The sequence below is a fragment of the Fukomys damarensis genome, unplaced genomic scaffold, assembly GCF_012274545.1.
Source record: "Fukomys damarensis isolate Sample0158 unplaced genomic scaffold, DMR_v1.0_HiC HiC_scaffold_2, whole genome shotgun sequence".
In the NCBI taxonomy this organism is placed as follows: Eukaryota; Metazoa; Chordata; class Mammalia; order Rodentia; family Bathyergidae; genus Fukomys; species Fukomys damarensis.
In genome coordinates, this window is record NW_022900914.1 from 26,443,858 (window position 1) to 26,461,927 (window position 18,070).

Here is an 18,070-nt window from a genome sequence, read left to right on the forward strand (position 1 = left end):
GGTGGCGCACTCCTGTAATCCCAGCACTCAGGAGGATGAGGTAGGATTACCATGAGTTCAAGGCCAGCCTGAAATACACAGTAAGACCCTGTCTCAAAACAAAACAAAACAAAACAACAAACAAACAAAACCCCCCACAATTCTACAATGTCAAAAAAGAAAAAAGAGGAAGAAAAAAAAAGAAGGCAGCAGTTGTGTGCAGCTCACTCGAGAACAATATGTAGATTAAGCTAAGGAAGAATCATATAAAAAAAAAACAAACAGGCCATTAAAGTGGGGACGATACTGAATTTTTGGCTAAAGTATGTAGACTGTTCCATGGTGGTAAAACACGGACGAGAAATATGAAGGTAAAGTATTCAGAGATGTAGAGATAACAGTAAAAAATTGTTCTGGTAACGTGTCCTTCAGCCCAACTGCTTTCCCTGCAAGTATCTTCCCACCCTCCCTTTATCCGTGACATTCTCATTCTTTTTTTTGGTAATGGGGATCAAACTCTGGACCTTGCGCTTGTGAGGCAGCGGCACAGCACCACTGGGCTACATCCCAGGCCTGGCATTCTCCTTTTTTAAGATACAGTTTAAATATCCACTTTCTCTGTAAAGTCTTCTCAAATCATTTTAGCACTTATAGTCATCCTTCTACTTTTAAGTATTTTATGCACTCATTAGCATTTAACCTTTAAAACATGCAATGTGATTTTAAAAATAATAGTATATATACACACATTAAAAAAATAAACACAGAAGAAAATTAAGACCAAAACCCACCCAAAAGACTTCCTCCTTTATTTTTTTCTTAATTCATTTAGTAATAAATTAAGAATTCCAGGGTGTCAAGCCCTCATGATTTATGCTACTCATTTGGCATTTATACATTAAATGTCTTTTGAGAATACCCCTTTCTCATTCACCCTTCAGAAACACAAACACTCTGAAACAAGCTCTTAATTTCCCACAGCAATAACCACAAAACTTCATACATACTAAAAGTTTATGAGTGCACACATTTATATACAAAAATACTAAAAGATGGAGCGGGGGCAGGTGCAGTGGGAGTATATGAGTGTAATTCCAGCAACGTGGAAGGCTGAGATAGAAAAGACTGAATTTGAGCCCAGCCTGATATAGCTCAGTTCAATAAGCCCTGGGTTAAATCTCCAGAACCCACCCAAGTACAAAAGATAAGACAAATAGGTTTGCATCAAAGTCATCATTGCTTGTTTCTAAGAAGTCTGAAAGTAAAGAGAATGGGGAAAAAAAGTGTTCTTTTTTCTGGGACGAGGGGTGTAGCTTAATAGTTAAGAGTGCTTGCCTATCATATTAAAGGCCCTAGGTTCACATCCCTAGTTTAAAAACAAAAAAAGCTCAGTTCTAATATTTTTGTCTAAATCTTTTAAAAATAAAAACTTGTACAACCACTGTGGAAATCAATATGGGGATACCTTAAACAACTAGAATTAGAAGTCCCATTTGACCCAGCTATTCCCCTGTTGGGTATCTTCCCAAAAGAATTAAAAGAATCATATCGCAGCAATATATGCTCACCCATGTTTACAGTGGCAGTTTGTAATAGCTAAAACTCGGAAACTGCCTAAATGCCCATCAACTGGAGACTGGATAAAGAAGGGGTGTGTGTGTGTGTGTATGTGTGTGTGTGTGTGTAAATAAAATGGAGTACTACTCAGCCATAAAGAACTAGAAACTAGAGACATTTGGATGCAGAATGAGGACATACTCTTCTTAAGTGATTAATAGGACACACGTGTAAATACCGAATAATTTCTCTGGTGTGATAAACTAAATGTGTAAATAAGGATCAAAATGTATAAATTAACATTGTGTAATAGGAAAAAAGGTCTAAAGGTGTAGGGGAAGTGGGAGGGGTAGGGGAAAGGTAAAAAGAGAAAAGAAAAAATAAGAGAAAAGGAAAAAAATGGAAACAAAATCTTTGTGAATAGGGAAGGGTGGAGGGAGGACAGGGGAATGGGGAAAAAATAAGAACCAAGATGTCATGTAAAGGTACAAGATCCCAATGATGAATGTAACTGTATTATATACTTAAAATGTACCAATAAAGAAAAAAAGCTTCTATGTTAATAAACTGTAACTTATTTTTCTTTAGCTTGTCATCTGCCTTAACTTTGTTCACAGTACCTTTCATTGCACAGAACTTTCATTTTATCAATTTCTTAATGTTTCTTTAATGGCTACTGATTTTTTTTTTGGCCTTAAGGTTCTAATACTTTCAAAATTCTTTTTAAAAGATATTCATCTCGTTAGTCAATTGGAATGTATCCTTTGGTACTAAGGAAATTAAATGAACATTTTTCCAAATGAATAACCAATAGTGTCAATATCATTTATTGAATGATAAATCCCATCATAAATGGACACTTGAATTCACCCTGGAAAACTGTTCAAGCATCTGAAATTAGTTCCACTGGGAATCATCACGAGTCAATCAACAACATGGTTCACAGTCACCGTACTCAGAATATAATTCTTTTTTTTTCTAACTACTGCAGTAACAGCTAAAACAGAACAACAGAGCCTGGGGAAATAGCTCAATGGTAGAGCACTTGTCTAGGAGGTGCAGTCCTGGCACCATTAAAAAAAAGTCAAACAATAATAAACTATAATTTAACTCACATATTTCTGTAACTTAATAAGACAAGTACTCAAATATTTATTTTTGGTTAGTTCAACTGAGGAAATTCAGAAACATTTAATAGATTAATAGGTTTAATAATTTACTAAAACGAAAAATGAATAGGCTATCAGTAAATTTTGGAGTAAGAACATCTAACACCTGTTGTCACTGATTAGGAGTCAGAAGATTGGGGTTCTAAATCCTACTGTCACTTTGAACAATTGAATAAATCTCAAAAACTGGACTGTGGTTCCTTCTATTTCAAACTTTATCATTTTGTTTCGAATTAACTCATCTCCAAGATAAAATATCTACCATTTATGGCTGTAACTGCAAAAAAGTATTATGTTTAGTGCTCTATTCTAGTTTACCAGATGTTCTTCATACCAATTTACATTTATTTTCTCTACCTTTTCAGCATACCGAAAATGACCAAGCAACATTTTTAACAATTACTTTCAAATGAAATGTTAAGTTACCCTTAAGCTTGTTCTTCTTTAAAGTAATATTTAAAAGTTCTAAGAGATATAATTTTTAAACAATTTCAAACCTTCATAATACAGTATTGTGAGCTTACACACACATCCATGCCCACATATACTATGCTTTGTGTTTATCATTGAAAGCTCTAAACGGTTTGCCATCACTGCTTTACAACTTCAATTATAGTCCGTATTACCTATATATAGTTCCGTTTCATATTTCTAAATCTACTCTTGTTTCCATAAAAATTAAACCTTGTCTGTTTTTTCAGACTACTCTAATTTGATTCCAATTCTTGTTTTTCAAGTACTTAGTGCTGCTCAATTTCATCATCTATGAACATATTTAATATATCCAATAACGACCTAGGTCCAGAGAAAGATGGGTAACAGAAACAATCATTTACTAAGGGTCTATCTGCAGATGGTTGGCACTATTTTTAAGAGTTATAGCTTCCTAATAACACAAGTTAGAAAAAAAAATTCCCTTCATGGATGTAACACCAATGACTGCTCTGTAAAAGAATAAAAGCTTTATTTACATCTAGGTTGCTCTTGTTCTTCCTTCAGTTACCAAAAATTACTGTCTCAGAGAAACACATTAAATATATGTTGATTATTACCTAAAATCTGCCCTTTGTGGAACCAACAGCTAAACCCAGAGAGCACTGAGCTTCACTGCCATCATTTTTCCTTTTTTAGAACTGTTTGACACCTAACTGCTCAGTTGCCTAAGCTGCACTTGAATGTTCGATTGTCCTGCCTCAGCCTCCCAGAATGCTGGGATTACAAGCATGTGTCACCATACCCAGCTTTAGAATATGCTCTTACTGATTGTCCTTAAAATGTATCAGTAGCCTCTATTTTATTTTTAAGGGGTGTACAAGGTCATATCCAGGGCCTGCACATGCTAGCCAAGTGTTCCACTACTAAGTTACACCCCCAGCCCAGTAGCCTCTGCTTTAAGCCAAACTAAACTTATTTCAGCATTTTTAATGAAGGTTTTTAGTGTATTTCCTAATAGGAAAATGCGTACTTTCTCCTGGTTTAGGTTTATAAAAAGCCTCTAAGATGGTCAGACAAAATTCATTGAGTGAGTATGAAGCAGAGGTAGTTCAAACTCTTGTGACTAGATTTATCTATCAAAGGCCCATATTTTTTTCCATTAAGTTTATTGGTATATTGAAGGTAAACAACAGTTACATTCATCACCTTTACATGATGTATCTTGGTTCTTATTTTTTTCCCCATTCCCCTGTCCTCCCTTCACCCTTCTCTATTTACAAAGACTTTGTTTCCATTTTTCCTTTTTACATAGTTTTCTTTTCCCTTATTTCCTTTCCCCTACCCTTCCCATTTCCTTCTCCTTTAGACCTTTTCTTCCTAATTCACATTATTAATTATACCATTTGAACCTTATTTACACTCTTAGTTTTTCACACCAGAGAAACTATTTGGTATTTACTCAAGTGTGTCCTATTTATTTCACTTAGGCCCATATTTCTTGAAAATGGTTCTTATTTATTCCCCTCAAATTAAGAACCACAATTCAAAACTTCCTAAAACATCTTAGAAAGTCAGGGATATGTTTTTTTTTTAAACTGATGATGAAACAATTTTCCTTAGCATAAAAAATGACAGTAATTTCTCCAGAGCTCAACCCAGTTTTATAAAAAGAAAGTATTTGCAACATAATATTTTCAAGCAGACATAGTCTATACCATCAGGGTATCTCAGAGAAGAGCCAGCTGTTGTGACAACAAATTTGTCTTTCAAGCCAGTTCATTTACACACTATAATTATCTCTTCTATCATTCAGCCAGTCATATAAGCAAAATATTCTATGTATATATCTACTATCATAATTAATACAAAAAGAATTTTATGCTGTAGTCATTATCTGTATGTCTTTTTTGGAGAAATTATTCAAGTCTTTGTCCTATTTTTTATCTTTTTGAGACAGGGTCTCAGTAGTCCAGTCTGGCCTTGGACTGATGGCAATTTTCTTGCCACGGTCTTCTGATGCTGGATTTACAGATGTGCACCACCATACCTGGCTAGTTTATGTAAACTCGCTGGTTTTTTTGTTTTGTTTTGTTTTTGTACTGGAGATAGAAATCTTTAGATTGCACATCCTAGATAGCACTCTACCACTGAAGTACAACATCAGCCCTACAGTTATTAGTTTTCCATGATTCTGTTGCAGGAGTTTCTTATATATTTTAAAGGTTAACTCATCAGATACAATGTTTGCAAGTATTTTCTCTCATCGCATACACTATCCTTTTGGTGGGTGCTTTGCTGTGCATAAACATTTTAGTTTCACTGCAGTTTTGCTTTCCATTTTTCCTTCTGTTGTCATATCTACACATTTCCAAGACCAGTATCACAAAACTTCCTCCTCTTTAGGTTTGATGTACAGTATTTGAAAATAAACTCAACCAATAAGATGCTACCTAACACTACACCAAAAATGCTCACACATTTCTCCAAATCTAGAGTATATATTCTCAGTTTGGTGTGTCACATTTTTCTAACCCCATAAAAGGTCTAACTCTATAGGTCTTGGTTAAGCTTTCTACATGCTAATCTCCCACTCGTTTTTCAACTCTAGGAATTTCAGCGAAGAGGTTCTCAAATCAAGTAACACCAAACTAGAGTACAGGTTCCCTGTGAAATGTCACAATGGAGATACACTAAGACCAAATCAGGAAGATTCATAAATGCACCCTGGGATTACTACTGTGAGATTATAGAAGCTATGAGGAACCTTAACGTGGTGTTTCATCTCTGCAACTGAGGTGCTGAGATTCTAGCAACATGTGATTTAAACTTGTCCTCCCACTTTCAATTTCTAGATGTACGGGCAAATAATGAATAAAATGGAAGACAATTCACACAAGACAAATGACCCCAACTTTGCAAGTATTTCCTTTTTTAGGCATGTTTTTTAATCATATACATAAAAATGCTAAAACTTAGCTTAATTGTAGGACTGCAACAATTTTTGATGCGCTGAACAGAGGTAATGAAATAAGGGATTAGAAGGCAGAACAGATATGGAACAGTAGGGGGGTCATAATCATCTTAATATTTCACAGAAAGCTAACAGACTGTGGTCTTGCGAACTAAGGATAAAAATTACAAAAGCTGCAGTTATATATGCTCAACCAGAGATATAGAGGGAAGTTTATCTAAATCTGCCTATTTCCATCTATGAAAGTATAAATATATTTGGTGTAGGCAGAAAAACATCAGCTAACTAACTTAGGAGACAAACTGTTGATTAAATTAACGAAATGGCTAATTTTTACTTGTTAGAAGAAAAAGGCATAAGTAAAAAAGGGACAATAAAAACAGTATTAATCTTATTTGTAATTCATCCTGATCTCAAATTTTATTTAAATTTAGCTTAAGTTTCATTAAATCAAGAACTATGTAATAATAACTAATAAATTCAAACCTTACAGATTTATGCTAGGTAACTCCAAAGATACAAAAAAATTTTAGAGCATATAAGAAGAAATCTTATTCAAAAGACCCCCTAATTAAGAAATCACTGCGAGGAGAATAAAGTGAGGGGCAGGAAGCCACTTTGAATCAGCTCAGGCTCCTTGTCCTCAAACTTAAGAGCAACACTGAATGTAGCTGTGCAAAATAAAAATAAGTATGAAAAAGAAGATACAGTCTTCTCTAGCTTCTTTTTGTGGACAAGAAAGATTAAATGTTACCACTGGACTGGCAAGTGCTGAAAGGGCAGATACATTTCAAGCAAGTAGTTCCTTAAGAACAGAGCCTCATCTGTCAATCTCAGGGATATACTTGTTTATATGGAAGTGCAAGTTTATGTGGCAGGAGCACTTTAGCACAAGAGCTCACTTGAAGGAAAACTTATCAGGGATGCTTGCAGAGGTAGTTTTTCATCTTCCTCCCATGCATCAGAATGGATAGATATGGTCAAGGACTAGAAAAACACCTTGGAGAGCAAAATGTGCCTCAAATTTTCTGTGAAAGTGTCACAATTTTAAAAGAAAGCTGAAATATAATAAAGGGTACTCAAGGGTAAGCAGAATCGAAATAACGGAAACTTGCCATCTTTGGGGAAACCTGAAGTATACAAAGTTAATAAACTTTCTGACTTTGAAAAAAGATCCTCATTGTATTATTTGCAGAAACAAAATAAATTAAAGAACACTAAAGCTGTTTTTCCAAAGTTTAATAGCATAAAATTGGTACATAAAAATTTTTAGCACATAAACTGGGTACAGTGCCTGTACGGTACCTGTTGTCCCCAGCCACTTGGGAGGCTGTGGTAGGATTCAAGGCCAGAATGGGCAAAATAGTGAGACCTTATCTCTTAAAAAGAAAGTTTATAACAACATGCCTGTGCCACAGCTCAGCATATTTTAATACAATGTGGCTATCTGCAAAAATGAAAATGGAAAAGAATATGGCCGTCTCCTACAGTGCTATTTGTGGATTGTTAGTCCCAGAACTAAACTGTTCAAGGATAAAAGAGCAGATATATGGGGAGGGGGACAATAATATCCAAAATGGAATCATCCTTTCCAGTCATTGTTTTAACAACAAAACTATGAGGCCATATTCATGTGTCTTAAAGCTATTTTACCTTCTATTTCTTATAAAGTAACTGGAAGTTCTGCCTTTTGGAAAACACAAGCAATGGTATATGTTAAGATAAAACTCAAAGGGAAGTGCGCATGTGTTTACTGAAGATACATATAAGAATGCTCACCTTGGGGCTGGGGATTTAGCTCAGTGGTTTGGTGGCCTGCCTTGCAAGCACAAGGACCTGAGTTCAATCCCCGGTACCAAAAAAAAAAAAAAAAAGAATGAAAAGAATGCTCACCCTTACTCCTGACAGCCAAACACAAAAACAAGTCTTAAGTCCATCTCTATGTTCTTCAGTGGTAGAAAGAATAAACTGTATACAGTGTTTGTAATGTAATACTAAGCAGCAAAAAGAGTGAACAAACTAACACTACATGCAACAGCACGGATAAAACTCACAAATACTAAGGGAAAGACACCAGTAATACAGGGAGCACACGCTGGGTAATTATATTTACATGAAGAACTAATCAAAGCAGTAAGAAAGAGTTGGGAGCAGTAACTGGGAGAGCCCTGAAAAGGGACCTTTAGTTTTAGTTTTCCATCTAGGTACATGGCTCCATTGGTCACATGGCTATATTCATTTCATGAAAAGCACCAAGCTGTATGCCATTGATTTGTTCACGTCAATTAACAGCTAATTTTTAAAGATTAATACAATAATTTCTAGGAACAATTAGATATATAATCTCTCTATACCCAAAAACCAGAAATATATACATACTACTCCTCCTACATGCTTCAACTCATTTCTTTCCTTCCCAATCCTCAACCAAAAATTGGTCCTCTTTTTTTTTTTTTTTTTTGAGACAGGGTCTTGCTATATAGTTCAGGCTGGCCTTGAACTCAATTGAGGCAATTCTCCTGCCTCAGCCTCCTAAGTGCTGGGATTATAGGTGCGCTCCATACCACACACAGCTGGTCTTTTGAAAAAAGGGGAGAAAAGGAAAAAAACAAACAAAAAAAACCACCACTTAACTTCACCTTATCCTTTTGTTTACTTATTGCAATTCAAATATTCATGTTTTACTCTAACTGCAAATTTGAGCCTAAGTTTGGGAGTGATATGTTAGAGAATTAAAAGGCTCACTTGGAATATTTAAGGAGGGCACTTAAGGGCACCTTATCTCTTTTAACTACGCCAAAAATAACAAAATTTGAGAAGTAATCATAATCAGATGCTTAAAAACATAAATGCCTTTCAGAGGATTATGAGGGTATCTGTCATTCATATACACCTATGAATTATTTCAGGGTTCACTTTTTTTTTTTTTTGGTACCAGGGATCAAACTTGGGACCTTATGCTTTTGAAGCAGGTGGTGGAACCACTGCGCTAAATCCCCGCCCAAGGGTCCACTTTTAATATGCACTTGACCTTATATGAAAAAGAGGAAAAATGATTCTACAACTTCCTTTACTATAAGATCACTCTGGGAATATTAGATCCCAAAATATAGTGCCTATCTCTATTCCTTTATCTTTCAAACAAGTCTTTTATCTTTCTTCATTGCCATGATGCAAGCCTGAAAACACGTTTTATTTATTAAATTCTATTCACTTTTTTTGTACTCTATTCACTTTTAATTCTTTTTTTCTTAACCCGGGATCAAACTTGGGTCCTTGCACTTGTGAGGCAGGCGGCAGAACCTCTGGGCTAAATCCCTAGCTCACTTTTAATTTTTAAGGGCTACATCTTTACCCCCAAAAGGGAATGATTAAATGAGAACAATTATTAGTGACATATTCACAATGCCAATCACCAATGGTGTCCTTCTCAAAACAAACAGATAAAAAAAATTTGGTATCTTCCTTCCTCCTCAGTGTCATGTTCCCACAAAGCCAAATGTTCTTATTATGTACACCATGCTACACACAGTATTACGGATGCAACACGCAAAGTTAATGCTTGGGAGTAAAAACAGTTTTTTCTTTTTGGTACAAGGTATTGAACTCAGGGTCCTTGTGCTTGTGAGGTAGGCAGCAGCACCACTGAGCTAAATCCCCAGCCCCTAGAGTTTTCATATCAGACTCTATTTTTTTTTTTTTTTTTTTTTTTTTTTGTACCAGGGATCGAACTCAAGTCCTTGCACTTGCAAGGCAGGCGACGGAACCACTGAGCTAAATAAATCACAGGCCTCAGACTCTAAATACTAGCAAGAAAGCATCCAAACCCCAGCAGGATTGGCAAACCAGCAAAGATTAATCTTACTCAAGTCAGGTGCCTATATATTACAGTACTAAAGAAACTAATGCCAAAGGCTGAGCTCCCAAGGTGGCCAATTTTGTAATTCCATACTAAAGACAAACTTTGGGGGGATAGTTGATAGCACTCTGGAAGGCTAAGGTAGAAGGACTCCAGGTTCAACCCCATCCTGGGCCACTTAGCAAGGCCATATCTCAAAAGAAAAGATTAAAAAGGACTAGAGATGTTGTTCAGGGCAAAGCCCCTGGATTCAATCCTTATTATTGGAAAAAAACAAAAACTCAACCTTTTCAATCAAGTTTTGGTGCAATCCAACTCAGCCAAGGGGAAAAATCAGTGTTGTTGTTCACTGCAACTATAATTATTACTATTACCAGAAAAACAATTTAAAGTGCTTCTCCCTCATGCGATGCCTAAATATGTCTTAATGGTTTTTAATGTTTAGTCACCAGGTGAAAGAACAGCTTTTAGTATTTTACTGCCTTTTTGAGCATAACTCCATAATGTTCCATGTGTCAGAAGGGCAGAACATTTGACAAGAGGATTTTTAGAAATTGAGAGTAAGCATAAACATACAAGCTTATACTTGCAAACTTAACAAATACTGATTTTTCATTTTAAAATGAAAAATGCAATTAATAATCCATTTTCAAAGTAAAATAAATACTTTTGGAATTTGACTAAAACCAAAGTAAATTAATGTAAAGGAAGTTAGCTGGTTTCATTTCTCTATTTCTAATGGATTAAGTTTAAGCACATATCTTCTGCTAACCAAACATATACAAAAACCCCATAGCTACATATATAATAAACACACAAAACTCTGCTGAGGAAAATCCACAAACCAATTAAAATTATGATTAAAGTCTAATACCATCATTTAACACATTTTTCCCCTTCTGAAATACTACATCTGTAACCATAAGCTAAAATGACTTAACACTCTCTATTCATAACTTATGAGTAATTCAGGGGAAATCTACCCTTCTTTGTACAATAAGTGCTTAGTGATCTCATCAACATGCTGGAAAAAGCATGCTGGTCAATCAGTGCAGTCTCTTCAGAGACAAATCTACATAGAAGCAAAATTATGATCAGATGGTTAACTTGGAAAATGTGGAATCAGATGATTCAACCCTCACTAGCATAGCCAGGCATGGTGATGCACCCCAAAATCCCAGCAATCTGGGGGGCTGAGGCAGTAGGATTACAAGTCTGAGCCCAATCTAGGCACTTAGGAAGACTCTATCTCAAAATGGAAAAAAAAAAAAAGAGTCATCAAATGATGTGTCTGTCTCCAGAAGATAGATGGGATAGTGGACAGATCTGTTGTAAGAGCTAGGTCATCTCCTCCTCTGAAAGTGGAGACTTTCTGCCAAATGTTTTGGTATCTTTGTTTATGGAGACCCTGGGGGATAGATTTATAAATCAATTTTGATATTCTTTTTGTGCTACTTCCTATGCATCTTCCCTTCTGTGTAACTGTGAGTCTCAGTTAATTCATTTGTTTAAAAAACGCATAAACCTGACAAGGTGACACATGCTTGTAATTCCAGCAGTTGGGAGGAGTTTGAAGCTAGCCTGGGACACACAAGGAGTTCAAGTACAGCCTGAACTACACAGTGAGACTGTCTCAAAACAAAAACAAAAACAAACAAACAAAAATGCATGATAAAATCACTTTACAAACCGGCTAAAAGAGATAATACATGAGAAAGGGTATTTGGCTCAGGTTCTAGTACACAGCAGAAACAGATTATTATTATTCCAAATACCTGTTTCTTCTGTTTCATTAATCTTTGGTTCTAGTACACAGCAGAAACAGATTATTATTATTCCAAATACCTGTTTCTTCTGTTTCATTAATCTTTCTTCAAACAATATTTCAATTCATTAAAGGTAAGAATAATCATTAACAATTACAACCAGTCTCTCAAGTTTGTTTTACTTTTTAGGTTTTTTGGGACAGGTTCTTGTTCTAATTTAGTCTGGTCTGGAACTATTTAGCTCAGCCTGGCCTCGAAATCTCAGTGATCCTCCTGCTTCAGCCTCCCAAGTGCTGAGATTATAGACGTGTGCCACCCTGCCTAGTAGCATTCCAAGTTTAGAGCATTTTGGGGTATGCCAGAAACTCTGCAACTCATGCACATTTTAAGATTTGAGTTTAATTTTATATACATTTGAGAGAATCTTATTCCTGAGCACTTATCATGCACCAAGTACTTAACTATCGATTATCATTACAATTATCCTATAAGGTAAATATTATCCCTATTTTATAAATTATGAAATAAGACACAGAAAGGTTAACAATACTGGCCCAATATCAAACAGCTAATCAGTGGTCAGACTAGCTGTGAGCTCATCATCCTACCTACTATCTCATCTCTTATATTTTGCGTCTTTATAATTTTATTTTCAAATGGTAACAACTGCAATTGGAGAGGGGGGACCTACCTTGCCACCAATAATCTCAAATACTAATCAGTTTTTTTAAAGAAAAGAATGCAAATCAAAGAGTTGATAAGTTAGTGAAATAGAAGCTTGAAACAGTAATACTGCACATCAGAGACAAATGGGATGAGATAGACACAAAATAAGAATAACTTATTAGGGATAAACAGGGAGATAATAAGACATGGCACATTGAAATAACTCTTTGTAGACTGTTCATTTTCCAAGTTATAATATATAAGAGAGGGCCGGGATGTATCTCAGTGGCACAGCACCTACTTGGCAAGTGTGAGGTCCTGAGTTCAATCCCTTGGACACACACACAAAAATGATATGGGGCTTGGACAGAAAATACAGTCAACCTCTACACATATGGGTTTCATATCCCTGGATTCAACCATTCCATAGACTGAAAATGTTGAGGGGGAAAAAAAACTGTACCGAACTTGTACAAACTTTCCCCCTGACATTATTTTCTAAACAATACATTATTACTACTTATACACTATTTACTTTGTATTTCATATTATAAAAAACCGGGAGATGATTTATAGTTCATATGGGAGGATCTGTGTAGGTTATATGCAAATTCTATACTACTGGTTTGTCATTTTGTTAGAGACTTGAACACCTGTGGGGGACTTTGACATCCGTGGGGAATTGACAATGAATCCCCCCCGAGATACTAAGGGACTACTGTACTTACTATCTTTAAATTCTGCCAATTTAAGGAGGGGGGAATCCTCATTAACAGGTCAGGATCTACTAGTGTCTTGCTTTATCTGATAGGGCTCTAAGTTAGCTGGTCTTTCCTTAGGCTCCCAAAATTGCAAGAAAGAGAAAAGTTAACAGAAGGACAGCCTTTTGGCCTCATCATACCTTCCACTATCATTAATACTGATATTACTCCATTTGTATATCTCAAGTAATCTTTAAGTTTTGAAAAAACACTCTCCACAGGTGGGAAAATTATTTGACATGTCTGCCATAAGATAGAGTTTGAAGATTAATCTACCACATGGTAGAGTAGGGCCTGCTAAGCACTTAATTCCTACAACAGGAAAAATCATGTTGTTCAAAACTCCTGTATCAGTCCAGGTATGCTCAGTGGTTCCACGCCTGCCTTGAAAGTGCGAAGGACTGGAGTTCGATCGCCCTTATCAAACCAAACCAAACCAAAACTCCAGTATCTATTAAGGTCGAAGAGGTTCCTTAACTTGTGAGCAGTACAAAAAGTTTCTTATTCTACGAAGGTAAACTCTCATGAGCTCAAACAATCCCCCAGAAGTTATAACTAGCATATATAACTAGAACATATCTAACTAGAACACCAAGGAGAGTCCTGGCTACTACATAAATATAAATATGAAGCTTCCTCAACAATATTATTTGTGTCTTTTCTACACAGGGTTCTGCTATGTTGTACAGGCTGGGTTTAAGTGATCCTCCTGTCTCAGGCTAGAACTACAGGGGCCTGGCCATCAGGAATAGTTTATCTAATACCATGTACAGAATTATTCCACAATTAAAAATAAAAAACGCTGAATTCCATGGTAATAGGTGATTTTAAAAAAAATCCTACAAATAGGTAACTAAATAGACTCAGTTTAACTCTAAAACTACTTCAGACCATAAATAGTAAAATATAACAATATATGGTACTCATTAAATGTCTTGAATTATATCACTAAATTTTCAGCATTTCAGACTGTTTCCCCAATCCCTATGAAAAGATTGCTTTCAAAAATTCCCATGAAAAGATTATTTTCAGTACTCAAATTTCATCTTTTATTGAAATACAGTAACAAGAAACCCTGTCTGTGACTGATTCTATGTAAAAGAATTTAGTAGCCTGAGGCAGATACAGGACTTTGTAATTTTAAATTATGTACATTAACTATTCAAGGAAATTAATTTTCACAATTTAAAACTACTGATCAGAACAGTGAGCACTTCTGTAGACTTGTAGTTTTTCCCATATGTATTTCTAAAACAGAGTACAAAACAGAGTTCAAGGACAAAGAAGATAAATTCAGCAGAACAAACTGCAAAAGCTAAATCCTTTTAGAATTTTAAACAAAACATAAAACCAAAGGAAATGAAATCAGTATGTTAAAAAGACATCTCTATCCCATGTTTATTGCAGCACTATTCACAATGGCTAAGAAATGAAAAAAAAAACCTAAGTGTCCATCAACTGATGAACGGAGATATATATTCAGTGTGTGTATATATACTGTACACACACACACACACACACACATTACATATGAAAGGATACAATTCAGCCATAAAAAGGATAGAATCTTACCATTTTTGTCACAAAATGGAAACTGGACATCATTATGTTAAGTAAAATAAGCCAGGCACAGAAAGACAAATACCATAAGCTCTCACTCATAAGTGGAATGTAAAAAAATTGAACTCACAGATGTTGAGAGTAAGAATGATGTGTATCAGAAGCTGGGAAGAGCTGGGGGAAGCAGGGAGGGAGGGGTGGATAGGGAAAGACTGGTTAACAGTACTAAGTTATAGTCAGAAAGGATAAGTTCTGGTGTTTTGTTGCATAGTAATGTAACTATAGCTAACAATAAAATATATTTCAAAAAACTAGAAGAGCCAACTGTGGTGGTACACACCTGTAATCCCAGCTACTTGGAAGGCTAAGGCAGGAGGATCCCCAGATCAAGGACAGCTTGGGTAACTTATCATCTCAAAATTAAAAAAAATAAAAGGAATGGGGATATAGCTTAGTGGAGTAGGACTTGCCTAACATGCATAAGGGCTCAGGTTCAATCTTCATTACTGCAGAAAACAAAAACCAAGAAGCCAGAAGAATTTAAATGTTTTTACTACTAAGAAATGATAAATATTTGAGGAGATAGATACACTTACCCTAAACTGAACATTACACGATATACACACTTCTATTGAAACATCTAACAATGCCTCATAAATTTGTACCATTTTTATGTGTCAATTAAAAAACAGAAAAGGTACAAATAAAACAAATATTAAAAATCCTACCCCATACTACTTTCAGTTTCACTAAATAATAGAATACATTATCCAAGTGTGACTGTATGGAACATCTGTTAGACTGAAGTGTTCACTGAAATTCCAAATTCAGAAATTTAAGACTCAAAAGGCTAATGATTAGTACTGTCATAAAATAGTGGACCAGTCAGGCACAGAGGTGTACACATGTTCTCCATGCCCTCTGGAAGGTTGAGGCAGGAGGGCTGCAAATCAAGGCTAGCCTGGGCAACTTAGTGACAGTGGCCTCAGAATAAAAATATAAAAAGGGCTGAGAGCTGGAAGTTGTGGCACATACCTCTAATCTTAGCAAGGTGAAGGCAAGAGGATCTCAAGTTCAAGCCCAGCCTGGGTAACTTAGTGACAGCAAGAGCTTGTCTAAAAAGTTAAAAGCAAAAATTGAAAAAAAAAAAGGGCTGGAGATGTAGCTTAGTGTGAAGGTCCTAATCAGTACCAAAAACAAAATCGAAACAAAACACAGCGGGGACCATTTCAGGTAATAAGAGTGAAGAGCATTATTTCCTAGTGTGAAGTACTATATAAGAAATCCTCCTCCTGGGAGGCTTTGAAGAGTTCCAAGATTTCACTCTACAAGGTTCAGTTTCTTTCTCATCAAACACTGACCATTATATATAAGAGAAAATATGTGCATGTGTGTGCATATATATAATGTACATATTAATGCATACAGGTAAATATATTTTTGTCAAGTATTTATTCCAATTAACCTATATGTGAAGAAGGAGCTAAATACTTAGATTGGCAGAATTTTTGTTTGCAAAAATGTTGTAATTGTTATTACCACTAAAAGCCTAAAATACATCTTCGTATGAAATAAGTGACTTTATATATAGATTGAACAAACATCTTAAAACATCGACTCTCACTTTGATTCCCTACTTGGAAAACTGCCTAATCCATTATTATGCAATACTACCCAAGACGAATTAAAGAGTTACGACATATTTATCAAGAATTAAGAAAAGGGTAAAAACAAAAACAAAAACCACCTCTTTCCAAACTAGAAATATTGACACTGTATGCTCCTTAAAACTTTTAAGACAAAAATGTTCTTAGCTAACTTCTGATTATATGAACTGCGCTCTTTAAAATATAATCAAAATGTCAATCTTACAAAGAATGATGTACTTTTTACACAAGGCTAGCAAAATCTTTTAGTCTTTTAATTCATCTTAATGTTTTATTCATTTTGGGACCATTTATTTGCTCTCTGAAAGACTCACACTATTTTCCCTGAAGGCTAATCAGCAAGTTCTTTTCCCCTCTGTGCCAACACTGAACCTCCAGAACAGTTCCTGCTAGCTACAGCAGAGCAACAATCCTACAGTGCATTTCATTCACCATTTGCTAAACTACACACCGAAATTCTGATTCATGAGCATCTTTGTCAGTTTATGAACAGCAACAAAAGGACACTGGCATGTGGCTGACAACAAACTAGTCACTTTACTTCATATATATGTAATCAACTTTGGTAGTTAATAATTTTGAGTAACTGGAGAAAACTGTCCAAGAATTACCTCAACTAAGTTGGAAATTATTAATTCACACACTGTGAAATGGAGATACAGAATTGACATTTTAAAATACACAATGGGAATAAATTAGGTTTGGCTGGCACATTTTGATTCAGTGCTAATATTATTAACAAATCAGTACATCTTGAAAAAGCTTACTGCAGCAATAGAATCCTTAATAGTAAAGGCTAGCATTTCAACTTTGTGTCATTGTTTTCTCATAAAAAAAAAAGTGAACTCTAGAATACACAGTGCCAATTGTGGAAGGAGACTGGAATATTATTTGAATGGAACACCAGAAGAACTCTAACATGCATATAGAAAAGGAAATGGTGAGATTACACATTTTTAAAAATTGCCCTAAATAAGCAAACGTATCAAAGAATCATTAAAATCTATTTACCAATTACATTGCTCGAGACAGGCTTGAAACACGACCTTCTTTCAAGCAACATACAGCAAACTCCTTTCTCAAAGATTTACAGTGACTAATACAAACCCTTTAAACTATTTTCAGATTAACATCTTTGTTAAATATTTTGATCAAGTATAACAACAATGAAACAGTTTGTAAGGAAAGAATGTATAATTTAAAAAATACATTTACATTCAACCCCCTTCATCAAAGTAGGCGTGACAACCAACGCATGTAAAATTAACCTTAATCCGCCAACTAAAGCACGCAAAATGTCTCCGAACAATCCTCCTCCTTAAAACAACAATCACACACAAAAAACACGGTACTGACCTCCATCCCTACTGCAAGCAGCTAATTAGAAAAGAGAATGGTTGTTTGGAGATCAAGGTGCAACACCTCCATCTCACAAACCTCTCAAAATAACCCTATCATCCAAGTAGAACTGAATGTTATTTTTGCTAAAGCAGAAATCCAACCCCGAGGAGCCTCAGCCCTTAGACAATGGTGGTTACCAGACAGTGCTGCACAGTTGGGTCCAAATGACACATTTCGCTAGGCCTTGGTCACAAACACGCGCGCGCGCGCTCACATACACACAATCCCCAGAGGCCGGTTCTGGGGAACGGGTGTTCCAACCCCACGAGGGGAGGGAGG

General features: G+C 35.6%; 1 protein-coding gene across 1 annotated transcript in view; it reads right to left on the bottom strand.

The window, feature by feature from the left end:
• The window catches only part of Fbxo11 (F-box protein 11), a 77,626-nt gene extending 59,683 nt beyond the window's left edge, over positions 1 to 17,943 (bottom strand). Inside the window, exon 1 of the mRNA XM_010615795.3 lies at positions 17,929 to 17,943. The gene's annotated coding sequence lies outside the window, so the exon portion shown is untranslated. The remainder of the gene's footprint in view (positions 1 to 17,928) is intronic.
• Between the last annotated feature and the right edge of the window lie 127 nt (positions 17,944 to 18,070).